Raw genomic sequence first — 17,733 nt, 5'->3', positions numbered from 1 at the left:
TTCCAGATAGGAGGTACAGCATGATACGTTTACAGGGATCGGAGATCTCACCCAGACCCAGGGGATTTTTCTCAGCAAACTTTAATAAGCTGTCCCACACCCTTGTAAGCTAACCAGAATAAGCCGAAAGTATTTCAAAACAGGAGCTAATAGATCTTCCTTCATGATGCATGAGCTTTGCTTAGTCAGGATGTTTATTAGATTCTGATGTAATGGTCCTCAATAACAACAGCGATCCCGTAAATCCCATATTGTCATCACTTTACTCATGCAGCTCAGATATCATCGCCAGTCTCCAGCTGCTGGCATCACATCAGTTGGTGCAGTAAGAGAGACCTAAGTGCAGAATTGGGCACTTCATAAAAAAAATCCAAAATATGCCCATCCTCTTTAAAGCACCTTGCTATGGTTGTTTTTGGTATGTGTTGGTATGTGTTTTGTTTGACTCTGTAACGATGTCATAGGGGAGTTAGAGCTGGGGAGCTCACCTTGGTCCTTCCACACATTTCTACTGGTCTCTCCACGGTCTGGAGTGAGGACAACCTCGGGAAAGTAGGTTGTCTGTGTCTTCTCGGTCACAGACCATTGGGATTTTTACTTCCTCCCCTCCTCTCCTTCCCCCTTCAAAGTATGTGTCATTTGGAACTTGAACATTAACCTTCCAAAAACATTTTAATAGTGCTAACCTATTTACTTATTCTAAATATCCAAGTTTCCTAAACAGTAATTCAAGTATAAAAATCCTTGCCATCCTGTTACACATTTTTCTCTTGATAAGTGAAGATTAAATCTACTTAACATCTTTGTTTTCTGTGTATGTCAGGACTTACAAGAGGATCTTCTAGATAAAGAGTTTGACATAGAGCAAAATACCTTAGAAATCATAGGAGCAACAAACAAAAATACAAAACTTATATGTCTATTCGCCAAAAGAAAATGAATTTGTCAACAGTTCTATGTAATCAACAACAGCAAGGGATCAGCTTTAAAAGTTCAAAGCACATCATTTTATGTTTTTAAGTAATTTCAATAGTATTGTCCTAATACATGCATGTGTGTATGCACACGAGCCACACACACACACAATCCCCTCAATTAGGCAGATTTACAAATTAAGAATGAGAGCCATGAAGAAGTTCTGCACTGGATTTCCTTAGAAGTTATCTTTAAGTCACTCTGAAAGCCTAAGAAACTCTAAAACTCGGTGTGATCTTCAAATATGTCTGCATTTAGTATTGATTGTTCCATCTGCAGAACAGATAGCTCTCAGAATCACTCAGAAAGGCCTATGTCTGCTGGAGCATACAGTCTGAATTCTAAAAGGTATTTGCCATTATTTATAATTTGGAGAATGGATACCTAATAATATCTGTAATCTTGGTAGTTCTAAGAATAATACTGTAGTCTACACAGTAAGACTCAGTATTGGCTGAAAGCCTTGTAAGTAAGTGCAACGTGCCCTTTCCATTGCTATGAATAACTCCCAAGGAAATGTCACCGTTTCACATTTGGATCAGGTGTGGCTCTCGCTTTACGGAAGCCATGAGTGTCGTTTATTTAGATGCAGGGAACTACAGGTTACTTAAGGAGGATATGTGCTGGAATCATTAACTGGGAAAGCAGACAGAGGTTTTCATCCTCGGTAGTTTACAGAACTACCATTTATGACTTGTGATACAGCTTGGATAGGCCTTCATCTCATTTTGGGGAGGCAAAGAACACAGCAGGTGCATCACAAACAGGCCTGTGGTCAGAAGGCCAACCCCTCTTCTGAGCCCCAGTGTCATTTTCTAGTCAAATAGGTCACAGCACCCCATATCGTGTATCCAGTGTGGTTAGACAGTAATTATCAATGTGACCCTATCAACGGGCTCAAGTAGAAGATATCGACACAGAAATTTCTCAGGGCTCGGGATAACCCCTAGGAAGAAACTCAGCTTTCAACTAACATATAAAATGATCTGCAAGGCCAAGCACATAGCTCTCCCCTCACCTGAAGGGGCAATTTCACCTGTGTCAAGCAACTGGTTCTCTAAACCAACGGATTCCATGAACGCTAGAAGATGTAATAGGCCTCTAAGTAAAAGAGCCACGTAACACATGGAAATCAATAAGGTGTTTATCAACTGCCTACAGTAGGCAAGGCTAGATGTATTAGGAAGTACAATAGAAAAAAATACACGAGTGATGCTGGGAAAAACATTTCTCTGACATGACGGGGAAACCCTATTAAACAATGTTTCACTTTGCACTGTTATCCAATAGCCTAAAACAGACTCTACATAAACTAGAAATATAACCTACTATATACCAAAATATGCTATAATTTATACCTTTTTTTCGAGTACATTAATTCCAAAACGTTTCATTTTGATTAATACCAACTTTAAAAGTTAACAGCCACTCTCCAGGACCTCTTCCACCACAGCGTGAAATCATTTTCTCTCTTACTGATTCCAAAGTCATGCCTCATACGGAGGGTGAACACACACATGGTCATCCAATAGTGCACAATTTTGAGAGAAGGAATACCGATAATTACATCAGGACAACAGGCGTAAACAAGGGCTGTCCTGGCATGGAGACATATGGTGATCCCAATGAACCAGCTTTTTCTTTGGATCGGAATCAAAACGGCCAAGTGCTGCCAATAGCTTGAAAAATACCAGGGACCATCCATCAAACGATATTAAGCTAAATTGGGTATGATCATAGAAAATAACAAACATTTTTAAATGGTTAATATTTCACAGAGGTTTGGTGACCCAATTGCGAGGAAAGTTTGCAAATAACCAAAGAACCTCAGAAATCAAAGTTTTTTCTTAAACCTTAGGCAAATGAAGCTTCCCATTGTCCTTTTAAAATAAAGGGTGGGGGTGGGGGCAGAGGCCTTCACATAATCACTAAATTACAAAGAACAGATGTGAACCATTTACGGGTAAACGGGCGCGCTGGCAGAGAGAAAACAAGATAAAACAGCATGCACTGAAACCAACCAGATTGGCTTTTTAATGACTCATACATGTGTGATTACTAAAGACGGCAACAAAAATAAAACCGTTCACTTGACTAAGGCTAATACACTTCAGTTACTTTAAATTAACTGCTAATTATACCATTTTCTTGTGTTATACATCCCCCTTTTTGACAGCCACGTAGAAATCTGTCTTTTCAGAAACTATAGGAACAAAGACAGCTACTGACTCCCTTGTGTTAGGTCATTATTGTTCTTTGTTTTGTTTCTTGACCAACTGTTCTTTTGGATTAATGTGTTCTTTCCTAAATTATAAGATGTCTGTTCAGAATCACTTCTAACATTCATACTCATGATCAGTATTATATTTAGCGATCTTTACATACCTTTTTGTATGTTGAAATAAAGCTGGGATCTTCCCTTTAAAGCACATCAAGGGTAACTTTAAGGCAGAACCACTGACCAGGATAATTTCATCTCCCTCACACCCATCCACTCCCGTTCACACTGTCCCTGACATGTAATCCATCAACCCACTCAGTTTGAAGTAGCCTCTTACTTCTCATTAAGCCAAATAAACATGGGGCTTGACCTTAAATATATTATCACTTCTCGAATATAAACATGTATGTATTACTGGGAATAATCACTATGTGATTTCAGAGCAAAGAGAGGGTTTCAAATGTTTCATTTCAATCTCAACAGCAAAGTCAAACTTCAGCCACAGTGACAACATGGTGACATGTGCACACACGTAGCAAACCCCCCAACTTCTCCAGTCACTCCTCTCTTGTCACCAGGGCCTCACCAAGATGCCCCACTTGACACATCACTCCGGGGCTGTCTTCTCCCAAGAAAGTGTGAGTACCATACAGAAAGTAGCTTTAGGCAAAGTTGGGAAGCGATGCTGATGTTGCTTGTACATTCTCCAAGAGAAACCAAGGGGTATTTTCTTACGTAAGCATCTTGCTAGATTAGTGCTCCCTGGAACACACCTTAAAAATACTGCTCTTTGGTCTCCCCACATCAGAAATGCTCCATTTCTCCTTGTCTAAAGGACACCAGGGGGAAGAAAATTTGTTACGTCAATTCACGGAAATGAGGTACACCATGATGAGTATAATATTTTAGCAGCTTTTCTGAACCCCGTACTGAGCTGGACATTTAGATTCAAAAAATAGCCAAGTCTGACTGACCTCGAGCAATCCTCGGTTTCGTGGGGATAGCCTGTCTGTCCTCTAAGCCAGGAAAAGGCTAGGTCTTTTCTAGAAAGATATTTTGAAAGCAATGCCATTCAGGAAAAGAATTCTGATGCAATAGAGCAGTATTTTGTGTGGACAAATGAGACTTCTTGGATTCTATTGGTTTTTCTGACTTTGAAGGCCTCATGGGGATATGGAGAGATGAGGGTTTCTCAAATTCCCTTTTAAGAGTCCAATTTTGTTCATATGTGTATTAAGAACTGTTTCTAGCTGCAAATGAACCAACTTTTCAATTACAAAAGTAAACTTCTACTAGAGCAAACATGTATGGTAAATATAGTCAGACTTACTACTTTCCCACTTGCAATGCAGATGAACAGGGAGATAGAGGACAGATAACTGATACAGCACTGAAACTAGGAGATTGAGTAATAATCTTGTATAGAACGAGTACAATCCCTTACGTGGGGCTCTCCATTACTTTTGGCACTCAACAAAGACTATAGACAGATCAAAGTCAGGATTCATACTGACCTTCCTTTGTTGACAAGTCTAAAGTTCTCTCATGCATGGTGACTATAAAATTAAGTTTCTGAACATTTAATTTAAATTAAATTTAGCAAGCAAGCAGTGTATAAGTACATTCCATATGCAAAGCATTGTGTCAGGCATTGCCAGAATAGAGATAAAAATTCTATTGAGGCAGGGACCTTAAAAAGACACCATATAAAACACACAGCCGAATATCAAAAACATGTTAATAAAAATATGATTTTTCTATAATAAAGGGCTGTATTAATTGCAATATCACAAAAGATCATTTACTTATTTTAAAGACAATCTGGTACAGCCAGAAGAAATGCCATTAGTTATACAATTTTCATTTGATATAAAATACTGTGATTTTGTGGCCTTAATGTTTCTTGACTTGTTTTCCTATTCACAGTAACAGGGTGGAGCCCAGCTCACCAGAATGATCTATTCACACTTTCAAAAAATACTTATTTAGTAAAGTCAAATACACGCAAGACTTTGTTCACTAAGTGCTCCCTTCCTTCCACAAGTTTTAGCGAAGGAAATACGGCAGGGCACTGTGTTACACACAGTGTGAATAAGGGTGAATAAGACCATCGTGTCTTTTTTTTTTCATGCTCCAATAATATTGATAAACAATGTGCCACATTAAGACGTGATAAATACTATCCACAGTTTTATGGCATTTATGGAATGGTAATCTTTTTGCCCAGGATTCTGTTTTGCAGGGGCTTGGCAATAAAAATCACATCTACCTCAGGACCCAGGAAGAAATCAGCTAAGTGAAGACGTGGGAGATGGTCCCAAAATCAGGTTCTCAATGGCCGTTACAGGAAGGCAGGCTGGGGTGATCTTGTTCTACACCCCAGACCCTGACTACCGAAGTGCAAAACTGCCCTCAGTTACGCCAATGATTAAAAATAAAACAACAAGCATCGATCTTCCCCTCCCGCTTTTGAATGTTTCTTAGAGGGGATAAATTGCACCTAGGTAACAAACAACAGCAAATGTGCAAAGAGATGTGAACGCAGCATCTCCCGCGAAGGAAGCAGCGTGTACACATTCTGTACTCTGTGAGCAAGCATCAAGACCCCGTCCTGCTACAGTGCTACAGCACACTACTGTTGTTGTCCTAGTAGCCCATCTTTAAAATGTTCAATGGCTCAGGTAACTTTCCTCCACTACAGATTCACTCCTAGCAGTTAACACTAAAGCACACAGTGCACCTTGCAAGAGCTTTGAAATGTTATGCATGTGCAAGGAAAGGTGTTTGAGAGAGTTTATTACCTACACAGCATTAGTTTTGATGTGCAGTATTTACTAACCGCACTTATCAAGGTTAATATAAGTTGGAACACTTCGAGAGAGGATTATAACTGCACAAGGTGTTTTTGTGAATTTGCAAAACGGGAGGGTCTCAAGGAGCTTATCAATGTTCCGGTAACTTCTCGATAGCAGCCACCCTACCAGGCAGCCACGTCAAGAGTTGAATGAGGGTCTTGGGAATTCAGGAGAGTTAGAAGTAACTTTGTGCCATTGGAAGGGACAGCTCCATACCTCAGGGATGATGGGCTGGACGTTTAATGATTTACAAAGATAGATCATTCCAGACAGGAATAATGTTTGTCACAGAAGTAGGAATGCCCGTGAGTTCTTCGGCCACAAGAAGTTCGACTAGTCAGTTGCAACAGGGTCTTTATATAGGGGGAGAATCAATTACATGGTTCTGTGCTGGCATGAGGACAGGATTCCTTCTGTAAAAAGAGATGGGATAAGGATGTCGACTCAAAACGGTATCATATGCACCATTTAATTAACTGCAGTTATGTAAGAGAAAGTGGAGTGGTATCCCATCCAGAACATATTAAAATACAAAAAAGACAGCGCAGGTAATATCATGCCAAAACCAAATATCTAGCGCCCAATAAGAACGTAAGGACAGGATCACCCACGGTAACCTCGTTGGTGAGAGATCAGAGAGGACTTCAAGGTCATCACGTGGAATATTGCAAGCGAGTAACAAGTAGGATAGCCTCCCATGATAGACTCAAGAGGGGCAAACCCAAAAATAAAGAACCCCAGCTGCAAATGATTTTTGCTGAAATTTATATAAAATACTTACTTGTGCATACAAGAAAAAACAAGATTCTATTCAGTCACTACCATAAATACAAAAAGGGACAGGCTGCTGTAGTATTTTCATTTCAATCAGCAACTTATCTTTCAAACGCCCGAGTACCAGGGTCACTGAGGAAATGGAGAGGCAGGATGGCCAGTAGATGGCAGGTCACTGGCATCCCAGAACTTCGTAGAAGCTTCATTAACCAAAGCAAAGGAATAAGGGAAGTGAGAGCTGATCGGACCCATAAAATAAAAACATCCTAGAAGGGGAACTCTCGAAAATGTAGCTCTACTGAATCATTTTTATAACCATGAACCATGTTAAAATATGAACGAATCCAGATTCCAAGTATCAGGTAACAATCTTCTGTGTCCCGTCCACAGCTCGTTAGAGCTTCTTGCTCATCAGCACACAGAGAGAGTGCTGGTTATGCAGACATTATTTAAAGCAGGCAAATGACTCCTTTGGGTATTGACTTTGGCGTCAATGCCAATTTTGAGCTTGCCACAGAAAGCGCTAAGAACTAACAGTTTTGATCTTCTGCCAAAAAGCACGAACGATGTGGCTGCTTTTCCAGTGAGTGTGCTTGAAAGTCGTCAGATCTCATTAAGGAAGAAGAAAACGTAGATGGTACGGAAGTGATGTTCAAGTAGATTTCTCAGTGAGGAGTTCTAGGACTGAATTGCTCAGAACTAGAGATGTGGAGGATACAGGATGCTGTTGTAATAAGTTGTGGTGACTTCCTGGCAATAGTTGCATCATCACTATTGTTGGTCTTTACTTTCTATCACGTTTCCCATAAACCTAGCTCACGCCCAGTTTGTCTGAAATTTGAATTCCCAAGTTAAATTTTCCTGTCTGCACCATCACCCCTTCTGCATTGGAAACTTGTCAAAGGGTCTAACACCTTGTTCTTTTACATCTTTAAGTGCAGACGGGAGAGTGTCCTTCTGTGTCTCTGCAAATACACGTCAGTTCAGTTTTGCCTACATCTCACCGGTGAGAGCATTTGCCCTGGTTTCTCCTCCAAAGCCAGGAAAAAAAAAAAGAGAGACAAACTCCCTCTTTAGCCACTTGTGACCCCTTATTACATTCATTTGCTTAATCAGCATGGTGAGGTTTTTCCTTCCCACCTAATTAACATATTGAACTTTAACATTTGCTCACGAAAACAACAATTAATGGGTAAAAAATTTAAAGGACATCCAAACATCCGCATGAGAGGATAAGAAACTTTGATTCTTCTTAAACTACAGTTCTGTTTGTAAAACTATATAGAATGGTTTTCGAGAAAGGAACTTAAAGGAGAAACTCTTCTCTGCAAAAGGCTACAAATGTTAAGAAGCAATGGAACATTTCAGGTCCACATCTATCAAATTGCAATCATGGATCTTACAACACTTATATTAAGTTGTTATTAGAAATGGGAACAGTTTATGGGGCGCCTGGGTGTTTCAGTCAGTTAAGCGTCTGACTTTGGCTCAGGGCATCATCTCAAGGTCATGAGTTCAAGCCCGGCATCAGGCTGTGTGCTGATAGAGCACAGCCTGCTTGAGATTGTCATTCTCTTCTCTGCCTCCCTCACTCTCTCAAAATAAATAAACTTAAAAAAAATGTCTGTAACAGTTTATAGACAATTATTTCCTACTATTTGGAATTTATCTTTTCTGCTCATCTTGATTTGCTCTAAATTCCATTCGATAGTATGTGGAATTCTGCAGACAACCAAATACCATGTAGAAAAATCAGTCTTTAGTTCTCTTTTTTATAGGTGATTCCAGTGTTTAAGTTAGACACATGATCAGGATGTTACCCCACAGAACTCGTGTGACTGTGAGCCAGGATATGAGGAGGAAACTGGACCTCAAGAGAACTCCTGCCGCAGGCTTGTCGGGTCTCCTCACAAGAGCCACTATTTGCGGGAAAGGATTCTTTTTGGCCGCTATTTAAGCTTACCTCTTTGTACTTGGTTTTTAAAGCAATGCTTTTTCCGGCAAAGGGGCAGGAGTGTTTAGTCTGGGTTTTGACGTAGAGTATCTGAATCATGCTCAGTTTGTTTGCCGGAGACTCCCAATTTTAGCTTTGATGACTCAGGGAAGAAGGTGTAAAATATTCCTACATGACTTGTCAGTGATTAATATTTTAATTTTATTGGATTTTTTTCCAACTAAGCTTTCCGACAGGCTCAAGATTCCAAATTAGATTTTACTCATTCTCGAGGAGACCACGCATTCATTAATGGGTTCTTCAAATAAAATTTGAAGAATATTGAAAACTATTGGACCTGTCTAAAATGGGCTAAATAAATACTTCAGTTATGTTATTCATCAAAACCAGTGGTTTCGGGTTTACTAATAAGGTCAGTGCTCTATTTGATGGGATGTAAATAGAATCAACAAAGTATTAGAATACAACAAAGTATTTGCTTCTTGGCCTAAGATTATTCTATTAAAAGCATTTAGTCAGTTTTTTTGAAGTTTAATTACTTATTTTGAGGAATAAAGAACATGATCCGGGCACAGGGGGTAGGGGACAGAGAAGGAGGGAGAGCATCCCAAGCAGGCTCCATGCTGACATGGGGCTTGATCTCATGAACCATGAGATCATGACCTGGGCCAAAATCAAGAGTTGGAGGCTTAACTCACTGAAGGAAGATGAAGCACGACCAGTAAGGACATGCAGCTCATGAGCTGTAAAGCACTTCTTGGCTATTACCCTTAGAGTAAGTTTTCCTTCATTTCAAAAGATGGATTGGAAGGAAATACTGCCACCAAGAGAGTATACCAGGTACCCCAGGCTCGGGGTGTTATGTTCTCTAGGCAGTTTTATTTGTTAGAGCAAAGAAAGGGAAACATTAATTATTTTACCATCATTTAATGTGCTATAGGTCATAAGGATCTTATGTCTTACATTGTACGGCCTCCATTTGAGAGTTCAGGAGGACTTTATCTCAAATTGTAGCGTGTTAAAATAAGTTAAGTAATTAGCAGTCTGGAAAACAGGCCTCCTTGATGTTTATCTTTAAAACAGGATAATTCTGGTTTGCATAAAACTTTCTATGCAAAATAGCATACTACTGCTATCTTAGTCCAACTTGGTTTACCGGGATTAGTACAACTAACCAACATTCTTACATGCTTTTATGTTAGCATATTTTCTGAGCATCTAGCTACTGGCGGAGGTTTCCAAGATGAAGTAGGTGTCTAATAGGTCTTCAAACAGCTTATAGGATATACGTGGATATGAGAAAAATACATAACTATCAGAAGGCAGAAAGAGATACAGTGCCCTGGGGATTCCAAAGAAAGATCAGTATAGTAATTCAATGTTATTCTCAGCCTATTCTGTGGATGTTGTGAAGTAGGAATAAATATCTATTTAAAAGAAGCTACCATTTGCTACTTTACTTAGCAAAGGAGTTAAAGGGACATGTTTAACCTTTTAGGAATTTGTCGGTTTCCCGCTTTTTAGATAAAGGCTCAGAAGCTGAAGTACAAATATCAGAAAAGGAACTGAATTAGAGCAACGAAGCCTAGTACAGAACTTCTATCTATTCTTTATGTAGCCAGTAATTTTAAAGTTACTCCTCCAAACCTAACTGTTGGTGAAAATGCTCACATATAATTTAGCCATGATTTAAGATTTTGTTAACAGATATTGACATTGTGGCAGAACTACTGGCTCATAAAATACACATTGTACTTCTTGTATTAAAGTGTAAGGTTTTAGTCAGGGAAAACCAGTAATATTAATGATCATAATTAAAAACTCAGTAAGAATACCCTAAAAGTCAACACAAAATTAGAAACATTTTAGGAAAGGTACAAAGGAAGTCTGTAACCATCTGTTATCAGAACAAAACACGTATGCATTCACCAATTTCGCAGTTTTAGATAGCATTTTAGTAACGAGTGAATGCATCGGTGTTAGAATTACTATCCATGACATACTGACCAGCAGCTGCCTTTTCAACAAATATGATCTATCGTCTCTCCATGTATTACCCACGTATCTGTCTTCAGGTTTGAATCCTAATTTCTCATGAAGAGAATTCAAAAACTTAACGTAGCATGTCCCATGGGCCTACCCTTCCAGGCTCCGGCCATGGTATTTAAGATGCCACCATTAGATTATTTTCTAGTGAAATGCATATTGTGTGTTTTGAGACTTCCATAAGTTGTGTTATGGATGACCTTTCTTGCTAACAGCTTCTTTGTTAGATGGTTTGATTTTGGTCTCTTACATGGAACTCTTACTCTTAACCCTTAGGGTTTTCTAAAAAAATTTTTTTTCTTAGTATTCAGTTTCCTCTTCCTATTTTTTTAATTGCTACCTAAAGTATACATTAAATATAATAAAGTTGTACGCTCTCACCTATATTTTTCTAGCTTTCTTAAGACTTTCAGGATATTTACTCCAATAATATGGGCATCATCTTGTTCATAAAACTTCAATATCGTTTTTGGTCTTTGCTTGGTAGCATGAACACTGAACTATGGGTGTATATCTATCTCCCTGGTGGATTATTCTTGCTCAGAGCAGGTGAACATCTAAGTACAATAGAAATTAGGAGTCTCTCTCCCCAAATCCCTCCTGTCTTTTATTTCTATTTTTTCTCTTTTATCACGACCTCACACCACCTCTCTCCTGAATCTGCTCTAAGTGTTCTTAAAAAAGGAAATTAATTGCTTATTTGTCCCCTCTGACACCATAAAATGTTAACTTATTTATTCATTGTCCTATTCAGTTGTTTTTACATTCTAGGAAAAGTCACTTGGGCCTATTTTTTTTTTTTTTACTTTAAACAAAACCTTAATGAACATCAGAGCATCAGGCATGTTAGTTAATATATATGTGAAGACAGGGATGGCATCTATTAATTTCTTTAGTCAAGAAAACAAATCCTCACTTATTGATAGGCCATATCTGTGGTCTCTCCACATCAAGAACCTACCCTTTCCCTATAGATGGTAAAGAATCACATCGCTCAGTACCCTAACTATAATCACCCTTTGGTAATTATAGATGCTTTCTTCAATATGATTGTTCTCCTCAAGTTCTCAAGTTCTCTTCTAAACGTGCTAACAGTCTAAAGGTCTGGAACCAAGGGTCATAAAGTAATTGTTGAAAAGGTAAAAAGAAAAGGTAAAGAAAAAGTTGAATGTATGTGTGAAACAGGCTGTTTGGTAAAATGTCAGCATTTGTGTTTTATAAATTTTTCATAAATAATAACTTATTTCGTACATAGCATATTGCACTTCACCCATCTTAAAACTACTACTTCATGTATGGGCACATTAACACCAGGAGAAATTAACTCGCCCAAGGCTGCACGGCTAAATAAGGACTAAAACTATTGGTCAAAGCCACGTAGTAGGGCTTCAACGTCTACACCCCTCAACATGATACTGATCTGCACCTGCATGGTTTCTTGCAGTGTGGGAACGAGGAATGTAGCTGGGTTTCATGCAAGCCTAGTTCCCACGTATGCAGCAGCACTGACAAGTTCGCTTAGAAATAAAAGGGGGGGGGGCGCCTGGGTGGCGCAGTCGGTTGGGCGTCCGACTTCAGCCAGGTCACGATCTCGCGGTCCGTGAGTTGGAGCCCCGCGTCAGGCTCTGGGCTGATGGCTCAGAGCCTGGAGCCTGTTTCTGATTCTGTGTCTCCCTCTCTCTCTGCCCCTCCCCCGTTCATGCTCTGTCTCTCTCTGTTCCAAAAATAACTAAACGTTAAAAAAAAGAAATAAAAGGGGGAAACCATGTACCACCCCATGCAATCCACAGATTCAGTGCAATCCTTATCAACAGCATTTTCACAGAACTGGAATACCACCAAAATTTTTATGGACCCACAAAAGACCCCAAATGGCAAAAACAATCTTGAGAAGGAAAAGCAAAGCTGGACGCATCACAATCCCAGATATGGAGAGATACTACTACAAAGCTGTTGTAAACAAAACAGTAGGATACTGGCTCAAAAAGACACCAATGGAGCAAAACAGAGATCCCGGCAATAAACTCACAATTATATCGTCAATCAATCCATGACAAAGGAGGCAAGAATATGCACTTGGGAAAAGACAGTCTCTTCAATAAGTAGTATTGGGAACACTGGACAGCAATTCAAAAGAATGAAACTGGACCACTTTCTTCCAGCATACACAAAAATAAACTCAAAGTAGATTAAAGACCTAATTGTGAGACCTGAAACCATAAAACTCTTAGAAGAGAGCACAGGCAATAATTGCTCTTATGTTAGCCACAGCAACTAAAAGACAACCTACTGAATGGGAGAAGATATTTACAAATATATAACTATAAGGAGTTAATACCTAAAACATATAAAGAACTTCTACAACTGATCAAATAGTAATAGTAAATATTCATCTGATTAAAATGGGCAAAACAAAAACAAAAAAACAGAACCTGAATAGACATTTTTGCAAAGAAGACATCGAGATGGTCAACAGACACATGAAAAGATACTCAACGTCACTCATCAGCAGGGAAATACAAATCGAAATTGTGATAGGATATAGCCTCACACCTGTAAGAATGGCTTGTGGTAAATACACAAGCAACTACATGTTGTCAGCAAGGATGAGAAGATAAAGGAACCCTCTTGTACTGTTGGTGGGAATGCAAACTGGTGCAGCCACTGTGGATAACACTATGGAGCTTCCTCCAAAAATTGAAAGTAGAATCACCTTATGATCATATAATTCCACTACTTGGTATTTACCCAAAGAAAATGAAAAAAGAAAATTAATTTTTTTAATGTTCATTTTTTGAGAGGGAGAGAGAGAATGGGTGGGTAAGGAGAGAGGGGGGATGGAGGACCCCAAGCAGGCTCTGGGCTGACAGCAGAGACTCCGATGTGCAGCTCAAACTCATGAACCATGAGATCATGACCTGAGCTGAAGTCAGATGCTTAACTGACTGAGCCACCTAAGCCCCCCGAAAAACTAATTCTAAAAGATATATGCACCCTAAGTCTATTCCAGCGTTATTTGCAATAACCCAAATATGGAAGCAACATAAGTGTCTAGCCATCAACAAATGGATAACATACAATGGAATATTATTCAGCCGTAAAAAAAAAAGTGTCATAAAAATGAGATCTTGCCATTTGCAACAATATGAATGAGCCCAGAGAGTATCATGCCAAGGGAACTAAGTCAGCCAGAGAAAGACAATTACCATATGATTTCACTCATGTGGAATCTGAAACAAGACAACAGAAACAGACCCATAAATACAGAGAAGAAACTGCTGGCTTCTGGGGGGAGTGTGTGGAGGGACAGGGAGTGTGGGTGAGGGGGAGTGAGAAGCACAGGCTCCCGGTCACTGTCACCAAGTGAGGAGAGGTCCCTTGGACAAAGGCACCACACCGGGAGCAGTGGTGGTGACAGTGCCGTGTGGTGATCCATGCACTTATGAGAACAGCAGATGTAGAGAACTGGAATCACTATGCTGTTTGCCTGAAACTCTCAACTGTACCCAGATTTTAAAAGTTAAAAATACACAAATGAAAGTATTAAAAAAAGGTGGAGAAAAGGGAAAGGAGTAGAGAACATAGCCCCAGTTAGGTCTCCTTTGGGTGGTGACTATCAGATTTCCCACGGTCATTCTAGAAGAGCAAAGGTTGTTGGACAACCAAGAAAAACAACCCAACAGTCATCCAAGAACAAGTGTCAGCTAAGGAACCCAGGAAAGCCAGGAATTTCTTGCCAAAAGAGAAGAATTTTAAAAATGGAGTCAGAGTCAGGCTGGTGCAAACTGTCAGAGAAAGGGGTATAATCACAACTTGCGTTCATACGAAAAAAATTAACGCAGGTCTATTACCCTCAATTTATAAACTTCTCCTGAAACGGCAGGCATGAGAGGCAGAAGAAAGGCACAGAGGCAGAAAGCGTTAGAGAGAGCGTGTGGTGTTGCAGCTGTCCAAATAATCAGCGGCCAATAATAAAACACTGAAAACACATACAGAAATTAAGAAAAACGTGAACCACTCGGTTTTAGGCCACAGTTTAAGGCGTTTAAGAGCTAAGTGATACTATAAACCAGATGACCACTCATACAGTAGGTGATACCCTAAACAAGATGATTACTAATACAGCACTTGAGAGTAACCTCCGTCGGAACCTGGGAGTAGGTTACGCTATATGAAATGAGTCCAGGACTGCTCATCAGTGGAATGTAACACAAAGGGATCATCCGGGATTGTCCTGATGGGCCCCATGCCATCGTGGGGCAGTGACAAGTGGAAGAGGAAGACAGAGAAGGGGCCCGAGTAACGCCAAGTGAGGAGGACCGGGCCCACCACTGCTGTCCTTGAAGCCCGAGGAAGGGGGCGCAATCAGCAGAGGCCAGGAATGGGTGTGATGCTGGAATCTGCAGAACAGCAAACAGCCTGGCTGACGTCTCGCTGTATCAGCCCGATGACACCCATATCAGATGGTTTCCTCTACCAGTCGAAGGTAGCGAATCTGTGTGACGCCGCTGGTTTCTGGACACAACGCAGGCCTGTGGCCACGACTCCATCTGCAGGAGCTTGGTCTGGGTGCTGAGTTTACTGGATATGGCATGGGTTCCCAGGGCCCCATGACCTAGAGTCTGCTTCAGAGAAGGAGATCCTTCACGGCTGTTCATGTGTGGTCCCTGGGCTCTGAAGCGGTTCCTAAATCTTTTCTGTGATGCTTACAGACACCTACATTCTAGGTCTTGGTCCCCATCTCCCACTGCCCTAAATGATTTCTTACCCTTAAAAATATACCTGATTGGGTTCAGGGCAATTAGAGCCCATGACACTCCTGCTTATATTTAGAGAAACCAGACGTTTATGTTCGGAGGGAACTGTGGAGTCAGCATGCTTGAAATAGCACACAACATACAAGAACATATGCAATTGTTTTTACCATATGAGATCGTAGCAAATGTAACAATTTCAGTACCTGTTATTGTGCAAAAAATCATCAGGAGTGCAGTGTCTTTCATGTTCATAATATGCTGTATATATTACATGGCTCTCTTCATAGGTGATAAAGTATCAAATAATAACCCATTGACTTGTTTGCATTTCCTGCAAGTAATTTCCTCTGGAGGGGAAGTCAAGGCCAGTTTTGGACTGTACCATTCTGCTTACCAACTATGAAATAGAATTCTGGAGGTGGGAGGGAGGGGACAGTGGGTGATGGGTAGTGAGGAGGGCACCTTTTGGGATGAGCACTGGGTGTTGTATGGAAACCATTTTGACAATAAATTTCATATAAAAAAATAAAAATGTGGAAGAAAGAAATAGAAACAGAGGAGGAGAGAGAGAGGAGGAGAGAGAGAGGAGGAGAGAGAGAGGAGGAGAGAGAGAGAAAGAAAGAAAGAATTCTACCTGAATACACCCTTTGGGAGTTTTGGTAAGATTTTGAGAAGACCTGAAACTCTTCTGATTTTAAAGAAAACCATGTCCCAAAAGTTTAAACTTGGACTCCTCACATTCCCTATTATCAGTGTATGATTTGATAAATTCTTTATAGTTCATTTTGTTTGAATTTAACAGCTACAGGTTTTTTTTTTAATTTAACCATAAAGGCAACCTATACTATCTCAAATGAAAACACTCATTGATTTGTGGTTAATAAATGAAATCTTAAACACCCATATCCGATGGAGAAATGAATCATTATTAACCAATCAATTTGACCTGAATCATCTGTGTTTTTGGCAAGAACTAAATAACTCTTCCCCTCTTTCTTCCCTTCATCTGGTTTTCTCTAGGTTCATCCAATTGAACAAACTACCTTAAATATGACCCCAACCTTTTTTTTTTTTCCCTTTTTTTGTCTTAATTGGTGAACGTTGCTTGTGATACTTTTTATAAGTAATACTGGCCATGTTAGCAAGTCCTTAACATTTACGTTTGGAAAATAATCAAAACAAAAAAATAAAATAATCCACATGATTCTCACACTTCATCAGACAATTTATGACTTTGACAAAGCAAAGTAAGTTAGAAATTTACCATTACAGATCTCCCAATACTGTATTCTATAAACTAAGGTCTATTTCAGCAAAATCATAATATAAAGTCAAACTGTTTATGCAACTTTGAAAAGATATCAAATCCAATATTATACATAGAATTCCATGTATTTTGGCAATATATTTGATTTTTTGTTAAAAAAGATTAAAATGCCAATCAAAAGGGTGACAAAAAATTTAAGTTCCATCATTTTGTCAGTTTTTTATTATGTCATTTTTTAAATGTTGGTCTTTGATTAAATGTAATACAGAAAACTGGAATTCCTTCATTGTTCATTAACAAAGGATTTGTTATTCATTTAAGCAAAATAAAACACTTTAAGAACTACTTACAAATGTAACAAAATATTTTAATGAGAAACACTATTAAATAAATCAATAAGTCTTTTCAGCTATGCTAGACAGAACATGTTCTAGAATTTCTGATAAAAACTTTTCCTTTTCCTTTGCAAGATATAAATCAGGAGGACCTCAAAGAAAAACGTATGAATTAAGTTTGGAAAAGCTATAAAAGAGACTTTTAGGAATGGACACTTTTTTTCCCCTTTCCTAGAATGTATGTCATCATTCAAGAAGCATGTTTATAAATTTCACTGAAGAGAATATTTAATAATGTGACAGATCTGCTTCCTCAAGTATTCCTCTTATCAAGATAATGTCTATCACACTGCAATCAACAGCAAAACCAAAAAAAATCAAAATTCAAATTTAGAGAAACATGTTTTCTAAAGGACGCCTGTTAAAACCCTAATATTTAGAAGGTTCTCGCAGCCCCAAATAAATTTTACAAAAATTTATTTTCCTTGATTTCATGTAACCTGAAAATACTATTCTCTAACACTTAGAGTAAATGATTGAACAGTCAAT

Source organism: Prionailurus bengalensis, chromosome D2 (assembly GCF_016509475.1).
Source record: "Prionailurus bengalensis isolate Pbe53 chromosome D2, Fcat_Pben_1.1_paternal_pri, whole genome shotgun sequence".
NCBI lineage: Eukaryota > Metazoa > Chordata > Mammalia > Carnivora > Felidae > Prionailurus > Prionailurus bengalensis.
The sequence above is the reverse complement of the archived record's forward strand: the minus strand, read 5'-3'. Positions refer to the sequence as shown.